Raw genomic sequence first — 24,986 nt, 5'->3', positions numbered from 1 at the left:
CACAACATGAAAGCTGGTTTCTAAGCAGAAACATCCCAAAAATAAGCATTCAAATGGCTTAGGTAGAAGGCTAAAGACTTCTGTTGACCTAGTCTTTGAACATCAAAAATATTACATCCACAGCATTCTGTTGTGTAAACAACTCAGTAAGGCTAACCCTCAAGCAAATGAGAAGCAGAATGTACATACAGAGAAAGAAAGTAATGATGGTAGTCATTCTATCTACCACAGAAGGTGCATGCAAATTTAGTGGAGAAATAATGCCCAGAGTGAGTGTACTAGAGAAGGACTATTTAAGAAAGTTCTGTATCTGTGCACCATAGTACGTTAAAAGCTAAATCACCCCAGTCTTTTGCTAACTTCTTTTTCTTCATAGATTTCTGTCTCATGTTTAGTAATCATGCTAACAAGGAAAAAATTATGTCAGTTTGTCAATTACTAAATCATTTTAGTTTTTATTGTTTTATAAAAACTACCACTGATATAGGAGCCTTATTTCATGACAACATAAATACACACACACACACACACACACCCCAGAGAGGCATAGATTAATACTATGACAGATCTATCTCCCTTAATAAGTGCTTGTTATGGTTTGTAAGTGTCTCGCAAAAATGTATATGTTGGAAACTTAATCCTCAATGCAATGGTGTCAGGAGATAGGGCTTAATGAGAGGTGAGTGAGCCATAAGAGCAGAGTGAATAGGTTAATTCTGTTATCAAGGAAGTGGGTTTGCCATAATGGAGGATTTCAGCTTCCTTTTATTCTCTCTTTATCTCTCTCTCTCTTGCCCTCTTTTTGCCTAATTGCCATGGGATGATGCAGCAAAAAGGCCCTTGCCAAATGTGAGCACCTTGATCTTGGACTTTGCAGCCTCCAGAACCATGAATCAATAAATTTCTGTTCATTGTAAAGTATCTAATCTGTTGTAGTCTGTTATAGCAATACAAAATGAACAAATATGGTGCCCATATACTGAATAAAATAACATTTAACTTCTATGTAGTTTGGAGAGATGGATTTTCAGAGATTAATTTGCTATAGAATTTTGATTTCTGAAGACAAATTAAAATTTTGCTTTTCCTTACACTGTGCTGATTCCTAATTAACTTCCATTATTCAATTCATCTAAATAATGATGACAGTTACATATTACTAGGCCATTTTGTGGACTGACATTGTAAAGGTTTATGGTATTTCTTTTAATGAAAATCTAGTTGGTACTTTGCCTTTGGATCTTCAGGTTGCTAGCTTTTGAACCATATATGTTCATAAAAATTTTAAGGGTAAATTTTACAGGTAATTAAATATGCTTAATTAAAAATACAGTATGTAAATGTTCTGCTTTCAAGAAAATTGCTTAACCTCTATGTGATGTCTTTAAAAATAGAACAAAATAATTACCCAGTATTATTTTGTTGACAAGTTTCAAGGGGCTGCTTAGAGATATTTTAGCTTGCTAAAGGCCTTCAGCCTGCTACAGTTAAATTTTAAAAAACAAAAGCCAATGTATTAATAATTATTACTTACCCTTCCTGCCAAAAAAACAGATTATTATCTTTAAAATGCACAAACATATACATTCTTATCAAAGTTGGATAAACCCAAATATTTATCACCTAATATTTACTAAACACATTCAGTAAATGAGCACTGCAGATATATTAAATTTTGTGAGTGACACACACACACATATTTAATGTAGTTATAACTATAGCAGCTCATTATAGTAATAAAAGATATATAAAAATAAACATTTAAATGATCAATATAAGAAAAAGAATTACAGATTTTAAACTAATATATTTTGTAAGGAATTATTAAGTGAGGCAACTTTAGAGGAGTAGTGGAGTAACATTTTAATTATTTTGTATAATAAAATAAATACATACTCAATGTAAAATTTGTTGAATAGAAAATAAAATAAATAAGAAAGTAACCAGTAATCTTGGTCTCTCCATTGATTAGCTTTGGAAATTCTGCCTGTTACTCAGTTTATAAAATGAGAATATGATAGTATCTATATTATAGTGTAGTTTTCAGTATTAAACACATGTTCATGTGTATAAAGAACCTAAAAGAGTACTTAGCACATGAAAACTGTTCAAGGTGTTAGCTATTATCATTATTATGTAAAGTAATTTATTTAAAAAATTTGTTGAAACTTTGCTAAGTGCATTACACTTGTTTAGTTCATCCCGTATATAAATAAACTTAACACACTCAATTCTTTGTCTTATGGAGCTCATATTTAAATAAAAAGAGACTGAAAATTCACATAAAAATAATGAGTATATTGCCTTTTAAAAAGTGAAAAATGTTATGAATATAAGGAAAAATAAGTGGAATAGAAACTACTTCAGAAGCAGGTGGTTTTACCTTTAAGAAGTATGGACAGAATGTATCTAACTGAGAAAGTTGCATTTGAGCAAAGACCTGATGGAGCTAACATACTGAATTGTGCACAATAGCAAGTGTAAAGGTCCGGAAACACCAGTGTTCTTGGTGTGGTCAAGGAACAGCAAGGAGGCTGCTGGATCGGGAAGGCTGAGAGAGGAAAAGAGTAGTAGGCTAGGTGTGGTGGCTCACGCCTGTAATCCCAGCACTTTGGGAGGCCGAGGCAGGTGGATCACAAGGTCAGGAGTTCAAGACCAGCTTGGCCAACATAGTGAAACCCTGTCTCTACTAAAAATACAAACATTAGCTAGGTGTGGTGGTGGGCGCCTGTAGTCCCACCTACTCAGGAGGCTGAGGCAGGAGGATCACTTGAACCCAGGAGGCGGAGTTGCAGTGAGCGGAGATCATGCCACTGCACTCCAGCCTGGGCGACAGTGCAGAAAAGAATAGTGATATGGTTTGGTTGTGTTCCCATCCAAATCTCATCTTGAATTCCCACGTGTTGTGGGAGGAGCCCGGTGGGACGTAATTGAATCATGGGGGCAGGTCTTTCCCATGCTGTTCTTGTGATAGTGAGTAAGTCTCACGAGATCTGATGGTTTTCAAAAGGGGAGTTTCCCTGCATAAGCTCTCTCATTTTTTGCCTGTGGTCATCCATATAAGATGTCACTTGCTCCTCCTTGCCATCTGACATGATTGTGAGACTTCCCCAGCCATGTGGAACTGTATGTCCAATTAAACCTCTTTCTTTTGTAAATTTCCTAGTCTTGGTTATGTGTTTATCAGCAGCATGAAAATGGACTAATACATATAGGAAGGGTGTGGTCAGAAAGCCAAAAGGGGAGTCAATTATACAAGGACTTATAGGCCTATGGCATTTACTCTATGCAAAATGGGGAGCTACTAGAGGATTTTGAGTAGACATGTTCTGATGGCTATTTTTTAAGGATCTTACTGCTTTCTTCAGACTAGAATATGAGAAGACAAAGGTGGAAGTAGGAAAACCAGCTAGAAGCTGATTGTAGTCTTCCAGGAGAGAGATGATTATGACTTAGGCTAGGATGGTGGCAAGGAATGACAGTGCTAAGGGAAAAGCTTGTGATGCAGGAGAGAATGAAAAAACTTTCCAGAATTAAATCATTGAACAGGAGAGACAAGTGATTACTTTGCTTTAAATAGGAGCCTAAACTGTTCATACAGCAACAAGAAGAAAGGTGGGACTGTGTGGTATTGAGAATTTGTGAAATCCTCTTGTAATATACTATTGTTGCTGTTGTTTCTAATTGAAGATATAAATATTATTAATATCTAATGTGTTCGCTTCCAAGCTCTTCTTTCTCTATCATATGTGAAGATGAAAGCAGAGATCAAGGGAATGCATCTGCAACCCAAGGAATGCCAAAGATTACCAGCAAACCATTAGATGCTGAGAGGGGGGCCATGGAAGAAATTCTCCTTCACAGCCCTTAGAGGGAACTAAACCTGCTGAGACATTGGTCTTGGACTTCTAGCTCCCATAATTGAAAGACAATAACGTACATACCCCCGATGTCAGACTCCAAGCCTCCATAAGGGAGAGACAATGCATTTCTGTTGTTTAAGCCATCCAGTAAGTTGTACTTTGTTATGGCAACCCTAGCAAACTAATACACTACCTTAGTCAAGTAATGAAGGTCAACAGCAACTGAAATAAGTCATATTGACAGGATGTATTCTTGATATGATATAACGAAAGTGACACTTTATCTCTGTGATTTTTCTCCCACATGCACATAGCTCCAGTCAAAACATGACAAAAACATCAGACAAACCTCAGTTGTGGAACATTCTATAATATATTTAACAAGTACTTCTCACAACTATTAAGGTAACAAAAATAAGGAAAATATCTAAGAAACTGTCATAGCCTAGAGGCACCTAAGCATACATGATAATTAAATGTAATGCAGTATTGTGGATTGGATCCTAGCGGGAGTTGGGAAGGACCTTAGGTAAAGGCTGAGAAAATATGAATAAAGTATAGACTTCAGTTAATAATAATCTATCAGTATTGGTTCATTAATTGTAACTGATGTGCCATACTAATAGAAGTAATAGTAGGGGAAATTAGAAATTAGTTATACAGGAATTCTCTATTACCTTTGCAATTTTACAGAAGCTAAACCTGTTTTAGGAATAACATGCATCTTTTAAAATCCATGGAAATATATTTTTAATTTTTTTTAAATTAGCCGATTCTGAGGGTATATGTACAGGTTTGTTAAAAGTATATATTGTGTAGTGGTGGGATTCAGGCTTCTACTGTACCCATCATATGGATAGTGAACATTGTACTCAGTAGGTAATTTTTCAACCCTCACTCCTGTTCCACCCTTCCCGCTTTTGGAGTCCCTATTGTCTATTATTTCCCTCAGAATGTCCGTATATACCCATTGTTTAGCTCCCACTTAAAAGTGAGAACACATGGTATTTGATTTTCTGTTTCTAAGTTATTTCACTTAGAATAATCACCTCCAGCTAAATCTGTGTTGCTGCAAACGACATTTCTTTCTCTCCATGGCTGTGTAGAATTCCATGGTGTGTGTATATATATATATATATGTGTCATATGTCACATTTTCTTTATTCAATCACCTGGGGATACATTTGGTGACCTCTACATTAATTTGTCCAGACCCAGATCTCTGAATCTGCCATGCTTCTTGCATCTTAGCCAGATCTTCTCCACAGTTAGGGTTAACTTTTCATCAGCTTAGTTTACAATGATGTTGACAAGATAATGAGTTCACAAGCGTGGTGAAGGGTATCTTCATTTTTCACTTACTCTCTAGACTTGAGAAAAGGTAGATGAATAAAAGTTGTTTCATAATACCAATTTGTTTTGTTTTGAAAAAGAAACATTTTTATTTTAAATCTGATAGATACACAATCTAAGAGATGCCAGGATAAAGAGGTAAGATTATGTGGAAGAAGAATATATTCAGTATATAAATATTTTATTATGAAACCCAGAGGATCGTTTTATAGGTAAATTGCATAATAAACATGATATGCATAAACAAGTTGGTTACAAAAGAGAAAATACAAAAATGTGCCACACATTAGCCTTTCCACTTTATTTTTAAAGCAACCAGATTAAATAGAAAAATGCCTGATTTTTTAAAAATTGCAAAATAATTGGTTAGAATGAAGAGCAATGTACAAAATATTCTAAAATTGAAGATTTATCAGAGAAAATTACCAAAATACTACTAGAGAGCAAAAAGAATTCTATGAGGGCAAAGACTTACATATACATACACACAAATACTTATTTCTAAATGGAAATATAGTTTTAAAACTCATTTTATCTGACTTTCAAGCATGAAAATAATCTTTAAATAATCCCAGTTTACTCTGGAATGAATAATAGATTTTCCAGTCTCTTTAAGCAACACTAATAACTTTATGAATATAAATAAAGCAAAAATAAGTGAACTATAACAAAATTGAGATAACATCCTCTAACTTTCAATATCAAACATTATACTAACCTTCTGAATAAAAGCAAATATATAACCTGTTGGTTTATTTTGTGTAACTATCAATTATATTATTTAACTGTCATTGTTCTAATCATATATGATTATGTTAAATAATATTTTTAGATTATTCTAATTTTTTAATCTTTCAGTTTATTTTTTCAGTTCACTAATTTAGAAGTATCCAATGTGACAACATAGTTTATATCAATTTTCATATTTTTATTTAAAAATACTTAATAAAAGTTTGGTGTCTAAATTGCATTTTTATAAATAAACATGGCATTACCGATCTCTGTCCATTGAGTGTGCTTCTGGGTTGTTGTTCTCACAGTACTCTTCTTTCATCTGGTCTCCTCTTAGGAACAAAGACAATTTGTCAGGGTTTGGGATATGAGCTGTGACCACAGGTTAGAGCAAAGTTAATTATTCTGTAGAAGCTTCAAATCCAAGACTTTAACCTTAAGAATGTCATACTTGAAGCAGTCAGACTAAGTTGGCCATAGACAAATTAAATTCTTTAAAGAAATGCAAGTTGTAGATGAGCTAGATTTTTGAACCAGTGCTGATGGGGTAGGGATGGTAGCTCATTTATCTCATATTTTTGGTTTTGCCATTGAATAAATTAATCTATTCCAGAGAGCTTGCTGCACTCTGGGGTTTTTTCCTCCTTTTTGTTTACTTTTGTTCTTCCCTTCCTACGCATCCCCAAAGCCCTCACAGAGTCCAAAGAGAGTTAAGATGTAAGATGGAACAGTTCCATCTTTGAGCTTCCTTTAATTCCCAATTATTTATATCCTCTGTCAACAAGAAATAAGGTTTTCTACTAATTGGGATAGTTTCCTCAGTTTACATAATTTATGGTTTAAAAGGAGAAACCTTCATTTTCAGGTTTAGAACATTAATGTGGGTGTTAACGCTAATCTTTTTTTATTCTCCTTGTAAGGGAGATTAATCAATATGCTTTATTTTTCTCTACAATTATCTCTTGGTTTTATCCCTCCCTATCATGATTCAGCTACTACTGTAGCAATGTTTTCCATGGTTGATATCTAACTTAATGAACACTCTTAATGACTGATCTCCGTGAAACAATTCCTCTATCTTATCCAATACTTAAACTCTTCTCACTTACCTCAAAGGCTCACAACTAATTTTTCATTACCATGCAATGTGCTGCATTTTCAGTACAGGGTCAATAAGTTATAAGTCACAGAAAAAATTACCCTCCATTTCCCTGTTTTCAAGTCACCGAAATCACAATGGCTCCCCACTTTGCCGCTCATGCTTCATGGAGTTGACTCTTCTTTCTGTTTGCTAGTCCATAACCACCATCTATACAAGAACCAGGTGCAAATATAGCTGAAGAACCCTAACTCCTTCTGATTATCTCTTCATTCGGCCTCTTTCAATTGCTCAAGTACTAATTCCATGCTGGGTTATTTTGATCATTTTAATTTGATCTCATTAATTATAGCTACACACAAAGTATCAATGAGGCTCATAAAATGGTTAAAAGGCATAATTCATAGTCTGGCATTATTTTTCTAAAATTTTTTAATACAGAAAACAATATTACAATTTTTAGAGCTATATTAATGTGTAATAAAAATGTAAAGATTTTTATGGAAGAGGTAAACCTATAATTTAAAATTAAAGTTTACTTCTGTGCAGGAGCAGGGGGAAAAGGGTTTCCAAATATAAAAGAAATGCTTTATTACTTGAGCTGAGTGGTGAGTACATTATTTTTATACATTTATGCTTATTATATTTAAAGAGCAGATAATATCCTCAATTTTAGGCTTCAAGTCTGTAAACACGCACACATGCTCTATTTTCTCAACTGACTTGTAATATTAGCCTCATAGTTACAGAAGGGGCTTACAAACTTACTTATTTCAAAAGTCTTTCAAATTAAGAATCCACTACTAATATTCCAATTATCATTTATTCAGTTAGTCATTTAAAAAATATATGAATGACTTCTCTTTGATAAGCACCGGGTTTTCAGGGAGAAATACAGAAGAGACTAATTTTGTGCCTATTTACTGTGGGAATTTAGATTGTATAGGGAGATACACATATGTAAAAAAAAAAAAAATGTAAATGAAAGGATTTGTCGTAGATGCTCTATTAGAAGAATCCAGGCAAAAGGCAAAGCCTAAAAATGTGAGAATGAAGGTAGCCTAGTGTCTTAGTCTATTTTGTGCTGCTATAACAGAATACTTGAGACTGGATAAATTATAAAGAACATAAATTTATTTCTCACAGCTCTAGAGGCTTGAACGACCAAGATGAAAGCATCAGTAGGTTTTTTGTCTGCTAAGGCACAAATCTCTGTTTCCAAGATAGTGCCTTAAACATTGCATCATCTGGAGGTAAGGATCATTCCTCACATAGCAGAAGAGAACAAATCCACTAACGCAAGCTCTTTTTATAGTAACATTACTCTATTCATGAGAGTGGAGCCCTCATGACTTAAACACATCCCACTGGTGCCACCTCCAAATCCTGTTGCATTGGGGACTAAGTTTCAGCATGAGTTTTTGAGAGAACACATTCAAACCCTAGCACCTGGAATACAGGGTGGTGGCTGAGGCTCTAAGACACATCAGGCAACCTCTTAATATTAGGTCTTGGTTTTCCGCACTCCATTCTCCTGCGCTACAGTGATTTTCTCCAAGGGGAGTATTTATAACACAAATGCATTTTAGCTATATGCATAATGAATTTAATAACATTTCTTGAAAGTTCTCATTGGTAAAACTTATAGTTTACATGTATAGCCTATGCCTATGAAAACCAAGTTAAATTACGTGAGGAAAATATCTGAAATTAAAGGAAAATTCAGCAGTAATGCTAAAATTTTAATTCTAGGAAAAATGTTGAAAACATTCCTTTTTTGCTTTTTTTTTTTCAGTTTGATTGTAAACATTGTTCTGTACACTTGAGTATTTATTTCCAACTTTATTTAAGCTATGATTAGAAGAATGGATGTTAGTATGAGAAAGACCATCACAGAATAGCTATACGTCCTTAGGGAAATTTCTTTACTTCTCTAAGCCCTAATTTTGTTTTTATGTAAAATACATTTGATAGTAATATTGCTTCTATACTGTTGTGTGCATTAAAACAGGCAATTTGCATAATGCTCTTAACACATTGCCTGGCACACAATAAGTACTCAAAAATGTTAATAGGTTTATTATTGCTATTTCTAATTGCCTATAAGGAAAATCCAAATGGCCAGGTGCTATCTTTTATCAGACATTTGAAATTCAATTGTGTATAATTTATTGATAATCCTCTCTTTGTTCTTTAAACATATACTTGAAAACAAGAGAAAGTTTTAATTATATATAAATGTGAGTAAAGCTACAATCTACAGAGTTATGAATTCTGGCTACTACTGACATCAAGAATCATTCAAGGGCTTTTCAGCAAGCATCATCATATGTTTACTTACTTCATCTTTTTTATTTTATTCTTTCTTTCTTTATTTTTTTGAGACAGAGTCTTGCTCTATTGCCCAGGCTGGAGTCCAGTGGTGCGATCTCAGCTCACTGTAACCTCTGTCTCCCAAGTTCTAGCAATTCTCCTGCCTCAGCCTCCCAAGTAGCTGGGTTTACAGGTGCCTGCCTCCATGCCTGGCTAATTTTTGTATTTTTAGTACAGATGAGTTTCACCATGTTGGCCAGGCTGTTCTCGAACTCCTGACATCGTGATCCGCCCACTTCGGCCTCTCAAAGTGCTGGGACTACAGGAGTGAGCCACTTTGCCCAGCCCTTACTTCATTTTTTAAGAAAGAACCTGTGTATTTAAATTTGTGTTACAGGTTTAAATTTTGTGAAAAATAAGGGAAATTACCATAAACAACATCATGGCATCAGTTTACACACATTACACACCACTAATGGCAATATAAAATCTAATGGCAATGTGAATCTTGGTCTTATTTCCAAGTGTTATACTAATTTTTTTTTTGCTAGAAAATTTGGCATAATTTATATTTAAAATAGTTATATGTTAACTCTGATATTATTTTAAATTATTTTTATAGAGTTCATCTTTCTGTACTTGCAACTTATTATTGGAAGTTGAAAGTTTTACCTGGCAGGTTTTATTCCTTAGGAAGATTTTGGAACTGTAAAGGAATAATGATAGGTGGACATTCACGAGTGATTGTTCTCTTCATTCTTGTGTATTTCCTGTTTCAAAATGCATTCCTCATAAATATTTTTCTTATTTGTACTTTCAAAATCTACACAAATAGTTATTACTGAGGAAACATAAAACATTTTTATAATTTACAAGAACTCACATCAAATTCTCATAGTTCTTGGAAAATAAGAATTAGTGAAGACACATTTTTGTGAAAAATGGGATAGTCTGTAAAATGTGTATATGCATTTATATAAAGATTATTTATGTGTATGTTTTATTTTTGGAATATTATTATTAGTATTTTGAATGAGGTTAATTTACACACAATAGAAAGAAAACCAGTTTTCAAAATATTTTATAAAATGTTAAAAAACTAATAACCAATTTTATATACACATAAGAGGTATCTCCTTAGCAATACTACACAGAAACTTCCATAATGATTTAGCACATTTTGGCAAGTTTTAAAAAATATAAAGTGATTGAATTATAAAAGAATGGCATTTAAAAAGATATATGGTATTATCTATGGTATTATTTCTTCTAAATCATTGCTATATGTTTGCCTCTCTGTGGCAATGCAAAGTAAATGGTAAAATCTGGTATTCTCAAGTGGCATTTTCTGAAATTATGGTGAAGAGACAGTGCATGGTAAAGAACAGGTGCAAGCCATTTCTCTTCATTTTCTCTGTCTTCTATTGGTTAATACCTATTTAAACTTTGAAGATGGTAGTGACTGCCACCCCCCACTTGAAAGAAAAAAGAGGGAGGCTGAGGCAGAGAATTGCTCAAACCCGGGAGGCAGAGGTTCCAGTGAGCTGAGATCACACCACTGCACTCCAGCCTGGGTGACAGAGCCAGACTCTGCCTCTAAAAAAAAAGAGAGAGAGAGAAGAAAGTGTCACTCCTTTCTGCTAAGCAAAGCTTTGACTTTTAAAATGGCAGGAGTAATATCCCTTTTAAAATATTGTTCCTAATTGGAAATCATACAGAATCCATACAACAAGCCATGAAGGTTAGCAGTGGTGGGTGAGGAGCTCTGGTGACTGACAGACAGATAATTGGAGAACAAGAAAACTTATACTTATCAGAGCCCAACAGCCTCCAGGAAGGAAAGGTCGTTTGCCAGCACTAGATCCAACACTTGACTGGCGTATGGTTAGACACAGAACGATGATCACAGCATTGGATGCAGTCAGAATTTAATACCCTGGCAGCTGTAGAAACAGTAAGACAATCCACCTCACCATAATGGAATTGAGTAACATTCACAGGCTTCACTGGGGGGTTCAGAAAAGCCCAACAGTGCCTACACCCCGGAGCTTCTTATGATTCTCTAGAAGTTTGAAATTTTTCTTTTTCAAAGGGAACATTGACTCAAGGTCATTTCTCCTGACTGATGTTTTAGTGATTAACGTCATTTTCTTTGTTCAAGTAGCCTGTGTATACCTTACAAAATTGTATCAACAAATTGGGTTAGTAGCCTGCTAAGAAAAATAAAATTATTGCTTCCTCGTATTCTCTGTGTATTCTCTATTGTAGCATGAGTGTGTCTCCCTAGGTCCTGGCTATCTTTAAATGATAAGGTAAACTTTAATAGAAAAATTATGAGTATGAATAAGAGTACTGCTAATCTGATTTTCCTTAAATTTTAAATAATTAGAAATCAGGGAAATAGGAAAATACTTCATTTTATGGATCCAAATATGATCGTTTTGGAATCCAGCAATGCTAGATTTTTAATTGTAGTTTGCTCATTTCAGTGAGACATCTCATGTCTTTGGACATTGGTATGTTGTTTTTCTTTGAATGAATATGACCATTTGCTAGAGTGACATTTCCATATGCTTTGTTCTTTTACAAATTTTTAAATGTGTTTTCTCAATAAGAATAAACACCTTATTCTGTTTGAAAATCTAAGAAATATATTTTTTAAATCTTTCATAGAAATACTCAGTGCTCAGAAGAATAGAATACACAGTCTATGATAGAGAAGAAAACAAACCAATAAATAGATATCTCGGATCAGCTGGGAGGCAAACAGAGGAACCGGAGCAGGAGGAATGTGCATGTGGTGGGTGTGGGTGTGTGTGTGCATATGTGTCTGTGCATTTTATTGCAGTTGCTGGTATTCCTACCCGTTTCTCAGGAGGGAGGAAACAAAGGCAGCAGGTGAGAGGTTTGGGTGAGGAATTTTTCCAAGGAGTAAATGAAGAAAAGCAGAGTTATGTGCAAGTTGATGGGGAACTATTAAAAGAAAAAACAAACAGCTGTTAAAAACCAAACAAAACAAAACCCACAGGCTACCATTTCAAAGAAGCTTTGTCTTCCTATCCATAAGAATAGCAAATTATTTTTCTTTAAATTGTCAGAAACTATTAGAAGTATCAAACGTGTTTCTTTTCTAAGATTTGGTTGGTTGTCCTGGAATTTTGTACTAGTTATTTGGTTAATAACAAACCAACATTGTGTTTTTATAGTGGAGAGCAAAACTAGGAGTTAGGACTGTTTCACAAGCCAGTGATAGACCTGTAACTAACAGGGGCATTTATTACTTGCACCAACTAGAGGTAGCTGATTAAGTATATCTGGAACATTTTTGCCTTCTGCTGGAGATGAAAAACAGGGCTCTCCAAAAGACTGCGTGTACAAATAAAGAAGACATTTTGAGCACATGCGAACAGATACAAATGGCTAGTAATTTATGTCAAATTTTAAAAATAGGGATTTTTTGGCAGTGGTGGATTTTTATTTGTTTTTTGATGGTTATGTTAATGCAATTGTTCTCATAGTTGGACATTGTTTATGCATATACTCTCTGTGCAGAGGTCAGCAATTATTTTCTCTATAGGGAGACTGATGATAGATAGAATTTAGTTTTAGCTTTATTGGCCACATATGCCCTCTGCCACTGCTGCTTCTCCTCTCACTTCTTTTCTCTCTTCTTCTCTTCTTCTTCCTCCATTAGACTACTATCACCTTTCAAAAATGTAAAAATTATTCATAGCTCCTGTGCCGTGTCAATTCAAGCCATGAGTCAGATTTGAGCAGCGGGTCATAGTTTGTCAAACCTTGCCTTATAGTCCTACAAGCTGTGTCAGGAAGATCTTCTTGGTCACCAATGAGGATGAATATAGGATGCTGTAAGATCTTTGTTTTTAAAACCAGAAGGTTATTGATTCTGCCTAAAATGTCCCAATTGTTCCTCCCATACAATAAAATAATGAATCACTAATTAAAACCAGAATGAGCTACCACCTTACCCTAGAAAGAACAGCCATTACTAAAAAGTCCAAAAGCAATTAATATAGGCACAGATGTGGTAAAGAGGGAATGCTTATACACTGCTGGGAGTAATGTAACTTAATACAGCCTCTATGGAAAACAATATGAAGATTTCTTAAAGAACTAAAAGTAGATCTACCATTCAACCCAGCAATCCCGCTACTGAATATCCACCCAAAAGAAAATAAGTCACTATATTTAAAAAACCTGTATACATATGTTTATTGCAGCATAATTCACAATTGCAAAGATATGGAATCAACATAAGTGCCTGTCAGCCATTGAGTAGGTAAATAAAATGTAGTGTATATGTGTGTGTGTGTTTGTGTGTGTGTGTGTGTGTGCATATATGTATATATATACATATAATGAAATACTACTCATCCATAAAAAAATCATATAATGTCTTTAGCAGCAACTTGGATAGAACTGGAGGCCATTATTCTAAGTGAAATGACTCAGTAACAGGAAGCCAAATACTATATGCTCTCATGTATACGTGGGAGCTAAGTTATGGGTACACAAAGGCACACAGAGTGGTATAAAGAGCATTGAGCACTCAGAAGTGGGGAGGGTGGAAGTGGAGTAAAGAATTAAAAACTGCCTATGGAGTACAATGTATACTATTCGGGTGACAGGTACACTAGGTACACTAAAATCCCAGACTTCACCACTATACAATTCATTCATGTAACCAAAAACTACCTGCACCCATAGAGCTACTGAAACAAAAAAAATAAGAAAATATAAAGCAATTCAGCACTGAGGAGCCACTTACTTAAGAACATAACATTAGGAAGACATTAACCACAGGGCCATGGACCATTATTGCAAGAAATGACCTTAAAGATCAATCTATTTAACATTGATTTGTTTTAGAAGTTGTCTTATTTTCCAGATGAGGAAACATTCTCTGAGAAAAAGTGTAACTATAGGTTGTCTTCTATAATTCTTTCCTAAAATACCAGGTAGACTTAAGAGCATGGATTTTAAATCAATGCTGATTATCATTGTCCAAGATTTCTAAAGTGTTTGCATCTCACTAAAACATTGACTTTGTAGAGATCATTTAAATAGGCTTAAAAGATAGGCGATGACGTGCAAAGTAAGATCCAACTGCATGTTTACATAACAGATACTTAATTTAGACACAAATCATAACTTGTGTTTGAATTTAAATATCTGTTATTTTCCAAGGCCCATCTTGTAAAGGGCCTTTTACCCTGATCCTAACTCCATAAATGTCCTTAACCAGTAAACTGGGGATTTATTTTCATGAGACTTAGCCTACTTTCTCAGTCACCTTCCTTTTTTACTTTTCACAGTTTTCCTGAATGATCTATCAATATCCATAAGTTTTATATCTAGTGTCCCAAATCTCTACCTTTACAAATTTAGCCCTGTCTTTTTTTTTCTTGATTCATGTATGTGATTTCCTGTTAGGCACCTTTTTCTGGGGCTACCACATGTGTCATATATATAACATGCTCAAATTATAACTAATTCTCATTTTTCACAAACCACCTTTATCTGTATTACAATATCAGCTTCATCCAATTCCCCAAAAGGGAATACTAGGCATCCTCCTTAACTTGTCTAGCCCCTATTTATCCCCATGCCAAATGACTTATTGAATTCTGTTGATTCTATCTCTTTTGTATCTTTTATATCCATCTCGTTTCCATTTCCACCACTACTGAATTAGTGCAGGACCTCATTATCCTGGCTTATGCTAGTTCAATAATCTCTCTGCCAGCAGCCTTGACCCTCTCTAATCCATATGACACTGCAGCTATGGTAATCCTTTAAAATGCAAATTTAATCATCTTATTTCTTTGTTTAAATCCTTCAAATGGCTTTTCATTTCCTATAGGTTAAAATCCAAATTCTTTTTGGTGGCATACAAGTCACTTTCATGATCTCACACCCAAACTCAGCTCTTGCCTCTGCACTCATAAGAACCTCCAATCTTGATAACCCAGACTGATTCTTTAGTTTCTGTACAGCCCAAATATAATTCTTCACATTCTGCTTTCTCTACTTATGAGGTCCTTTACTTCATCATCTGCATCTCAAATTCTCACCTATATTTAATATTTAGCATAAGTGGAACATTATCTGTAATAGTCAGTGTTCTCCAGAGAAACAGAACAAATAGGAGACAGAGAGAGAGAAGAGAGATTTAATGAGAACTTGCTCATGTGATTATAGAGGCTATGAATTCAAAATCTGCAGGGAAGCCTGGTGGTATGGGAGACTGAAGGAGAGACAATATTCCAATTTGAAAGCCATGAAGTAGGAAGAGTCAGTGTTATAGATGATGAAATCTAAAGACAGCCAGCTGAAGGATTCTCTCTTAATCCTGGGAAGGTCAGTCTTTTTGTTCTATTAAGGTCTTCAACTGACTGGATGGGGCTCACCCACAACATGCAGAGCAATCTTCTTTACTCATGTCCACTGATTTAAAGGTTAATCTAATCTGAAAACACCCTCACAGAAACACCCAGAATAATGTTTGGCCAACTACCTCAGAACCCCATGGCACATCCCAATTGACACATAATATTAGCTATCACACTCTCTATGAAGTAATTCTTCACTCCTTCAGAAAGAGTTAGTTGATTATTCTCTCATGCCACAAACACATCTACTATATATGCCTTTATTTTATTTATATTTTTTTACATGTATTTATGTCAATCTCTTTTACCAGATATTAGATCAATGAGGAAAGAAATCACAGGTGACAAATATATGGCAAATTCAGTGCTTGATGATAAGTGAATGAATGAATGGAGCAAAATAAATCTTTGAAAAATAGACATGAAAAGCAGTATACAAATAATTATTTTAATGAAACTAGATTATTGTGGCCAATAGTAATGGTCACAAAAATAATAAAACTAAACATTGCAGAGCTTTCAATTTTTTAACTATGTTATCTCATTTGATTCTCACATTAGTCATGCATACAAGTGGCTGGTTTTTTTCCCATCTAATAAAAGTGGCAATTGAGGCTTAGAAAGATATGGATTTGACCAATGTTGCAGAGTTAGCAATTGTCGCTGCCAGGACTTCCATACTCCATCTGTTTAGCACTTTTCCCTGCAACAGCCAGATTTTAATAAAAGCCTGTTCTAGTCTCCTATTATGTGATTTTTTAAAGCTAAGTATCTTTTACTTAGTTATTAATTTTTAGACTCTCACTGTACATGGTGAACTGATGCGCTGTTTCTTGGAGCAATATGTTGGAACATGCTACTGCTTGACTCATTTCCAATTTTCAATATCTGTAAAAAATGGAAGTAGTTCAAATAGCTGCAAATTAAAGCACAGTTTAAAACCACTGTATCATATCAAACCTATCTGTGCTTTGGTTTATAAGTGCATGCTGCTTGTGCATGGATAATCCATCACAGCTTAAAATTAGAAAAAGACTTGCAGCAGGTCACTGATTTCTCTGACAACATGACCTTCTAAATACTTCTTAAACTAAATAGATGTGTTTTCCTCTGAATGTTTTCAAACCAAGATACTTTCAGTGGAGGCTCATTTCTGTACTCTGGAAAGCCCATTCGAGTCTATGATTTAATTAAACTGGTATTTGCATTTATAAAACAGAAGTAACCAAGGGCAAGGGCATCTACTTATATATGTGTCCTAGTTCTACAACAGAGATGTGCACATCTGTCAAGGTTGTTGAAACTAAATCTGTGTGTCCTCTAATGTTGGATGGTATTCTGGACACTGCTTTAGCTTGCCTACAGAGCAGTGTCAGATTTCACAGATCCTCAGGGGATAAAAGGAATCTGTACTGAGACGTGGTAGTGTTGAATTTGGCTAGTATTTCTCTTCTCTCTTTTTAAAACCTGATTTTATTATGTTTATTTTTGGTAAACACTTAAAAAGTCTAGGGATAACTAGATATGTATCTGTTCACATATACCCACCCAATATCAAATGTCCAGCAAATATCAAATATTCAGCGATTTAAAAACATGTACATTACTAACAGAAGACTTGTTCTTCACAAAGATATTTAGAATTTTCTAAATACAGCATTTTTTCTGGACTCAGTGTTGATGTTATTCCTTTAAACCAATTTTCTTCTCTTTGCCTATGTGACTGGCATTCCAGGTAATATTCCCCTTATCACGCATTATTCTATACAAACTCCCCAAGATTTGTATCTCCCCTGTCCCCCATACTTGCAATTTTAAGCTTTTCATAACATTCCATTTGAAGAAACAGTGGGTGATAGTTTTATAAGGAATTGTGGGCTTCTTATAGGATGAGGGTAGTGATCCTCTTTTAGCCAGAATCACTATATTGTTAACTATGAATTGCAGAAAGGAAGAATGCTTCTTTAGAGTATAAGATATGTGATCTGGTCTGCCTGTGGTGGGAAAAGACTTAAACTTGCGTGACTGTAGGGAGGAAGCTTTAGGCTTTTTATTGGGAGCTGTTCCAGGAAGTTGTGTGCAGCTGAGACAGAGTATATATTAGTGGGCTTCTCCTCACGGGGAGATGGTGTAAATATGAGAGTTTGGAAAGTAGAATGGGGGCTGGGGTGGGGAGACTGCCACAGCTGTGGAGAACTGCACACTTCTTTTTGCCTAATGAGAGGGATCTAGAAGAAGCATCTGGCAGCAGGGAGGGTCTACATTTTATTATAGACAAGGATAGAAGATGAAAGGATATGGTAGATGGAATACATGCACTTTAGAAAAGCATTTAATACAGTGTCTGGTGAAATTGCACTTTAAAATACTTCTAGTATATATAACTCTCCAAACAGATGAGAAACACATGAGAAACTGCACATAAAGGAAATGGCAACATAGCTAGATGTGGTTGGCATCAAGGTACTTGGGAGGACTCTGAGCATTCTCTGTAGAGTCCCTTAGGGCCTGCATCGCCTACTCCAGTAACTAGAAATGGGGATTGTGGGACGTTTGTACATAATTAATGGATGATACTGAGTGGGGAAGCAATATGTGCACATATAAATCCTACAACAGAACCTGAGGAACTAAAGGATATATACTTCAGAGTCCAGAGGTCATGAGAAGTAGGAATCGTATTCTTCCTGTGTTCTTAGCACTACCTGGTTCACTTTTGGGATCCAGAATCATTCACTTAGTCCAAAATGTCAAAGTTTATCCTGAACAAAAGACTTATTTTTGTTAATCTACCTTGACAAAATAGCAGGAGCTAATAACAGCAAGTGGAAACTTCTATTTCCCTAACATGAGGTAAATACAATTAATATGAAAAAAACATAGAAATATGTTATATATAAAATGAAATAGAAGTTCATCATTACATTACAGAATAAAACTTTTCTGTTATATTTTAAACTATTAGTGTGAAAATCATATTTTTATATTTAGTAACCAGGATAAAGGAAAATAAAAGCTGAAATCTAAGGAACAGAAATTATATTAGAAAGCCCTGTAACAGCGGCAATAATTTGAATTACAAATATAATTGTAACCCTAAATTACTCCAGGGTATTTTTCTCATGAAGAGTAAGTGGTATATGCTAATGCATGATATAGGGTTTGATAAGATATTTTGATAGCTTCACAAAGCTAGGACAAAGGCCATATGGTAAAATCAATGTATATCTCAGCTTCTAAATCTTGTTATGTTTAAAAGCGGCTTTAAAAATCATTTGTCTTATAAAAAGACACATGTTCTTTTTAATGGAAAGCAGTATGCATCTGAGTACAATTTGTGACTTTAATCTGACTCCTAATAAGAAAAAAAATGCTATGTAAACATAAGACCAATTATTGATAAGAGAAAGGAGTAAATCTAACACAAATTCTCTTCTTTTTTGACCCTGGAAATAAAAAAGATGCAGAAGTTATCAAGCTGCATGGAAAAATGTTAGGCAGAATAAGGCTTTATCTCTAATTTACAGAAAGCTGTCATGGATGAGACTCGCACTCAACCGAAAGAGCAAAGCAATTGATGGATATTGGCCTAAAGCCCTGGAGCAGCACATGCACTTTGAAAATATTTTAACTTTAATTTAAAATACTCAAGATGGTTGAAAGACCCATCTACTCAAAACAGAGCGTAAACTAGTACTAGGAGAATTAGTCTTTAATGACAATTAAGAATCAGAGTCAAAATTTGCAAAACAATTTTGTAAAATTGTATATAGATATTGAATTCAGTATATTAAATAAACAAATCTTTTTCAAGACCAAGAACTACATTTTCACAGTCATGTTTACATTTTAAAGCAAATTGTTGTAATGCTTCCTGCCCCCAATAAATGATTCTTTGTCCACTAAGTATGTCTTTAGGAAAGTTTGGTGTCTCAAACATTTAAGTATGCTCAACGAACCACTGCGCTCAACATACCCAAAGTTAGTGATTTTAGTACTAAATTTACAATGTGAAGCCTAAAAATGAGAATAAATGGAACCTGTCTACACACCATGTATTTAAATTCTACCCACAGAGTAGAATTTTGTACTTAGCAAGAGCAAATGAGCCTAAAAATATACATTCTTTTAACTTTTAAAAATTACTTTACTTTATCTATTTCTCTTATTTCTGTTTTTGTTGTTAACATTTCTTCATTACAATTATTTGTTGTTTATACTGTCCTTCTCTGGTTTTATTGCTTCTATGTCTGGATAGAGACTAAGCAAAGTGAATAGTTTGACATGCGAAGTTCTGCGATTGCCTGATCCCAGCTCAGGCTGAGTGCCACCAGATTTTCATCTGTCTGGATTGTTTCATCTCACCCTTTTGGCTTTTGTTCTCTAGGAAACTTCCATGGGTCAGGAAAATTGCATATCCAAAAGTGCTCTGCATTGCCTTCTCCCAAAAATAAGGTCACATAATTATATTCATTTTGTTTGCTTTTGGCTTCCAATTTAATATTTAGTAATTCATATGACTATTCAGGATTTTCAGAGTGTTTACCAAGAGGAGGAGAATTGTTGATATAGAAAGAGATAGTGTCTTTCTTGTGGCTGTTGTCAAATCTAATAACCTCCCTTAAGCCAGCCAGGAGGCAGGTTATTTCATGCACGGACATGTGTACACTGAGGTTCTCTATAATACGCCTCTGCCCCACTGACACCCATTTTGTGTGGGTGTCCTGAAATCTCTATCTCACCTAGTCTGCAACATTCCATATCTCCTTTGCAAGTGCTAAAGTAATTACATTTTGAAGGAAATTTACTAAATATTATATTATCAATGATTGATCAAGGTCTTTATTGATGAGATATTAACTGGAAAGACAGTATCTGGAAAGAGCAAAGCAAAAGGAAAAATATTGTATAGTAAGATTCTGCAAATTATGTGGTATAATCCACATTTTAATTGCCTTTTGAACAAAACAATGCTTTATGAGAAAGTGAATGTATTTAATATTACATTGCATCAATTAGTACATGATTATATTGCTGATGCCATAAAATTTAAGCCTAGAATGTTAATCTAGGAAATAAATTCAATTTTATGTTACTAGTTTATTCTTGAACAAATCTATATATTGAATAAGAACTTAATGTGATTATTTTCTATTCATACACAGCATTTGAATTGCAATTGTTAATTGCTTTGGCAAAAATCCTTATGATTCTCACAATGTCAAATTGTTTTGGAAACATGCTCATTGTAAGATAAAAAAATTAGTAGACACAAAAGGACAAAAATGTTTGGAATTTTAAAGATTCATTGATTCATTCATTAAGTCAATAAGTATTTACTGGTATTTACTACATATTCAATGATTGTGCAAAGTGCTAGAAATTCAAACACAAATCTATTTCCCAGATCCTAGCCCTGAGAACGCCATTCTAAATGCTGCACTTCTCCAAAGCACTCTTTCGTCAGATGCTTGAGCAAGATCTGGAAGAAACAGACATGTAAACAGAGTGAGACTGTGCAATGTGGGATAATATTCAGTAGGAGTCTGCAAAGAACATTTATGGCAAAAAGAGAAGATATACATCAACTGCTTAAATAAACATATAAACTACAGTAATTTTGTCATACTTTTAAATTTTCTGTATCCCCTACCATGGTTCTTCTTAGCTCACTTACTGAGGAAATATTTAATTACTTACTGTTACTATGCCTTAGTGAAGAAGGCCCTGTGCTCATGGAGTTTTCAATTTAGCAGTGAAAACAAACTTTGACCAGGAATCGCAAGGGTGCTGCATGTTATAGAGGAGAAGAGGTGAGTCATTGGAACATAATAGATGTCTTCACCTTGCTAGGCTTCCAGGAATAAGTGGAGAATGAACAGTGGCTTCACATAGTAATATGCCAGTTTCTTGACCACCATAATGGGCATTTTTATTAGCCTACCTGTTATTTGCTGGAGAGAAAATGATCAACATGATTCACATTTTAATTCTCTTTTAGGACAAGACATTATATTATTGAGAACTAAGTATATTTACTGTTTGATTTCATTGTTTAATGTGTAATAACACATTTCTCTTGCTGATTATCTATATTACCATAAGTGCTCATGGCAACAAAAAAACAAATGAACCAAAACGTTAATGGACATGAGGACAATCAGTTATTTCCATAACATGTTCTCCAAAGCAATGACATGGTAAATAATCTGACATTACAACACAAGAAATCCACACATACTGCTTCATTTTATGTAGATATGCCTGGGAATAAGTAGATGTACCCATTTATTCAGGTCTCCAACATACTATCAGGATAATGTATTTTTGCAGCAAAGTACTGCATTGCTCACATTTTACCATTTCCATTAAACCAGAAATCTATATATAAATTTGGATACATTTATCTTCTATTTGTTAAATTATTTATTGCATAGCACATGTTCTCTCTGTACCAGATTTTGTTGTTGTTGTTGTTGTTGTTGCAGATAAATCTGCTTCACTGGAAGATTATCTGTTACTGTGTGTTTGTTTATTCTCCCTTTAAGTTTCACACAAGAATCCTAGCTCAGTGACAGTTCTGTAGTCAGTACTTAATATATTTTTTGGTGGGTTAAATGGAATGTAATGGGTTTGAGTAAAATATCTATCAAGTCAATCATACAAACACTTTTGACATAATAAATCCCAGAAAATATGCCTGAATACTGAACAGAAGGGCCACAATTGTATAAACATCCTAATCTTGATTATTGATTATTTTTCTATAGTACATGGGGACATGAAAAATCAAAATATCTAAATTATTAATTTTGGATGCTTTTTCCAACCAATCTCTTAATTAGAACGAGTAACTAACTCTGATTTGAGAATTACTTTCCTCTAACTAATTTATGTTATAAAGGGAACAACATCAGTGGGATGATTAAATGCTGAAGAAACAAAAGACCTAGAGAGCCCATAGATGACAAGCTCTGAACTATCAAGATTATCTTTCTAATTGCAGCCCAATTATAACAGATTGGAATGTGGCTATGTCAAAAAGAGACTTATAACCCAGACATCTCAATACCAAATAGATATAAAGAACACATACTGTCCACAACGAAGATTTTTATGAATACAGGTTTCCACCTTGTGGAAAACATCTTGGTAACCAGCATTAGTCTATAGGCAATAGCTTCCTAGAAGGAATTCCTAGAAGGAACAGGAATTCAAAAAATAATTCCAGACTAAAAAGGACACTAAATGTGATGAAGAGGTCATTGGACAGAGATCAAAGGAGGTCTGCAGCTGTTCCATTCTGGTTGTCCTGGTGTGCTCTTTGATGTCAATAAAACTGTTTGGGCTAAAATTGGAGCCCTGCAGAGAAAGAGCCACTCCCGTTTCCCCCCACCTACTTTTGCCAGCCCCACCTGGGAGTGGAGAATTGGGTAAACACCCAGACATATTGGCTATTTAAACATTCAGAATTACAGGAACATTTCTGCTTTAGATAAGAAGTATGGTAGATGATTAAATAGAAAGTGTACAAGAGTTTTTTTTTATGAATCATCTTTATGGTGAAATAATACACATACATATAATCTACCCACGTAAAATGTACAGTTTAATGATTTTTATTACATGCACAGATATATGCAAATACCATCACAAGAAATTTTAAACAATTTGCAAATATCATCACAAGAAATTTTAAACAATTTTTATCACCACCACGAGAAAGCCTGTACCCTCTAGCCATTGCCCTTCAGCTTCTTCCCCCACCTTCTCCCCAGGCCTAATCAACCCTAATCTACTTTTAGTCTTCATAGATTTAACTTTCTGGACATTTTATACAAGTAGAATTACATAACGTGGTATTTTTGAGTTGCTTATTAACAGAATGTTGACTATATTTTTATTCCTAGGTTAATTTTCTTTTTAGTCCCTCCACGCTGGTATATTTTTTATGAGTGGGAATCTCAGATTTTCAGAAATGAATCTGGTCATTCCTTCAAGTTGCATGTGTAGTATCTTATACCATCAAAATGTTCTAAACCCTGTATACCTTTATATGTGTTCTTAGAAAGTATGAGGTTACTATTGAAATAAAAAAAAATTAGCCACTAGCAGTGCTACCTTTTATGATGTCATGCTTTGTCTCACTAACATTTTTATTATCTTGCTAAAATTTTTATTTTAAGCCTAGCAATTATTTCATTTAGACACATTTCTTTTGGTTACGGTCCCTGAAATATAAAAGGTTTAATTGTAAGAGGAAAAAAGTACCTACATGTGTGCAGAGATTTAAGCATAAATAAAAATCTCTATCCTTATACACTAGTTGGGCACACATTTCCTACATCTTTCACTATGGCAACAGTGCTGGCTGGCTCACTCAGGCCAAAACGACACAAGTCTGGTATCCACTGGTGCATTTTCATAGCCAAAATGAAATTGAAAGTAATTTTTGCATAACCTAGGAAATCCCTCTCCCACAATTCCTTTAACTACTTAGCTAATAGGTTTTCTGTCTGAAACATCCCAATTAGTTACAACACTTCACACTTCAGCCTGGCTGTGGAGGCTTGCCAGTACGATGATGTTAGTCTGTCCTCTGTGCATGCAAATATCTCCACAGCAAGGAATGTGCTTTCTGAAGAATGACTATCCCAGGTACCTTAGAACATACCAAAGACAATCCAAACAACAGCATTGCAAAGTGGGTCTGTTTTATTTCATTTTAAAAGCCAGAGAGACTCAGCACCATGAAGCTAACCTGTTTCCTTAACTGGGAAATTTCACTTAATCTCTGTGACACAGAAGAAAAATAATATTTAGAAGGCATCTTAATGGAAGCAATGAAGAACCCCAATATAGATCACATGGGAAAAAGCTTACCCACATGACCAAGTTTGTAGTTTATTCTGAAACTTACTCTATATCTGCACTTGTACTTCATAAGCAAAGTCTGGTTGACAGGATAGATAATGTACTAACCAATAGAAGACAAAAACAGTAATTGCTTTTGTATTGAAGATTCAAGATTTAAAAAAAAACATTTTAAATATGTCTTTTTTCACCTTTATTATAATTCAAGAGTACTTCATGTTCAATTGTAAATATCAATTTGTGACATAATTTTTGGATCGATTCTTGTTTCTGAAATTTAAAAAAAGAAGTTTGCTTCATTTCATCTAGGATTTTGTTTTGTTTTATTTTCCTCAGTAA

The sequence above is a fragment of the Hylobates moloch genome, unplaced genomic scaffold (genome assembly GCF_009828535.3).
Source record: "Hylobates moloch isolate HMO894 unplaced genomic scaffold, HMol_V3 SCAFFOLD_2, whole genome shotgun sequence".
Lineage (NCBI taxonomy): Eukaryota > Metazoa > Chordata > Mammalia > Primates > Hylobatidae > Hylobates > Hylobates moloch.
Note: the sequence above shows the minus strand (reverse complement) of the source record.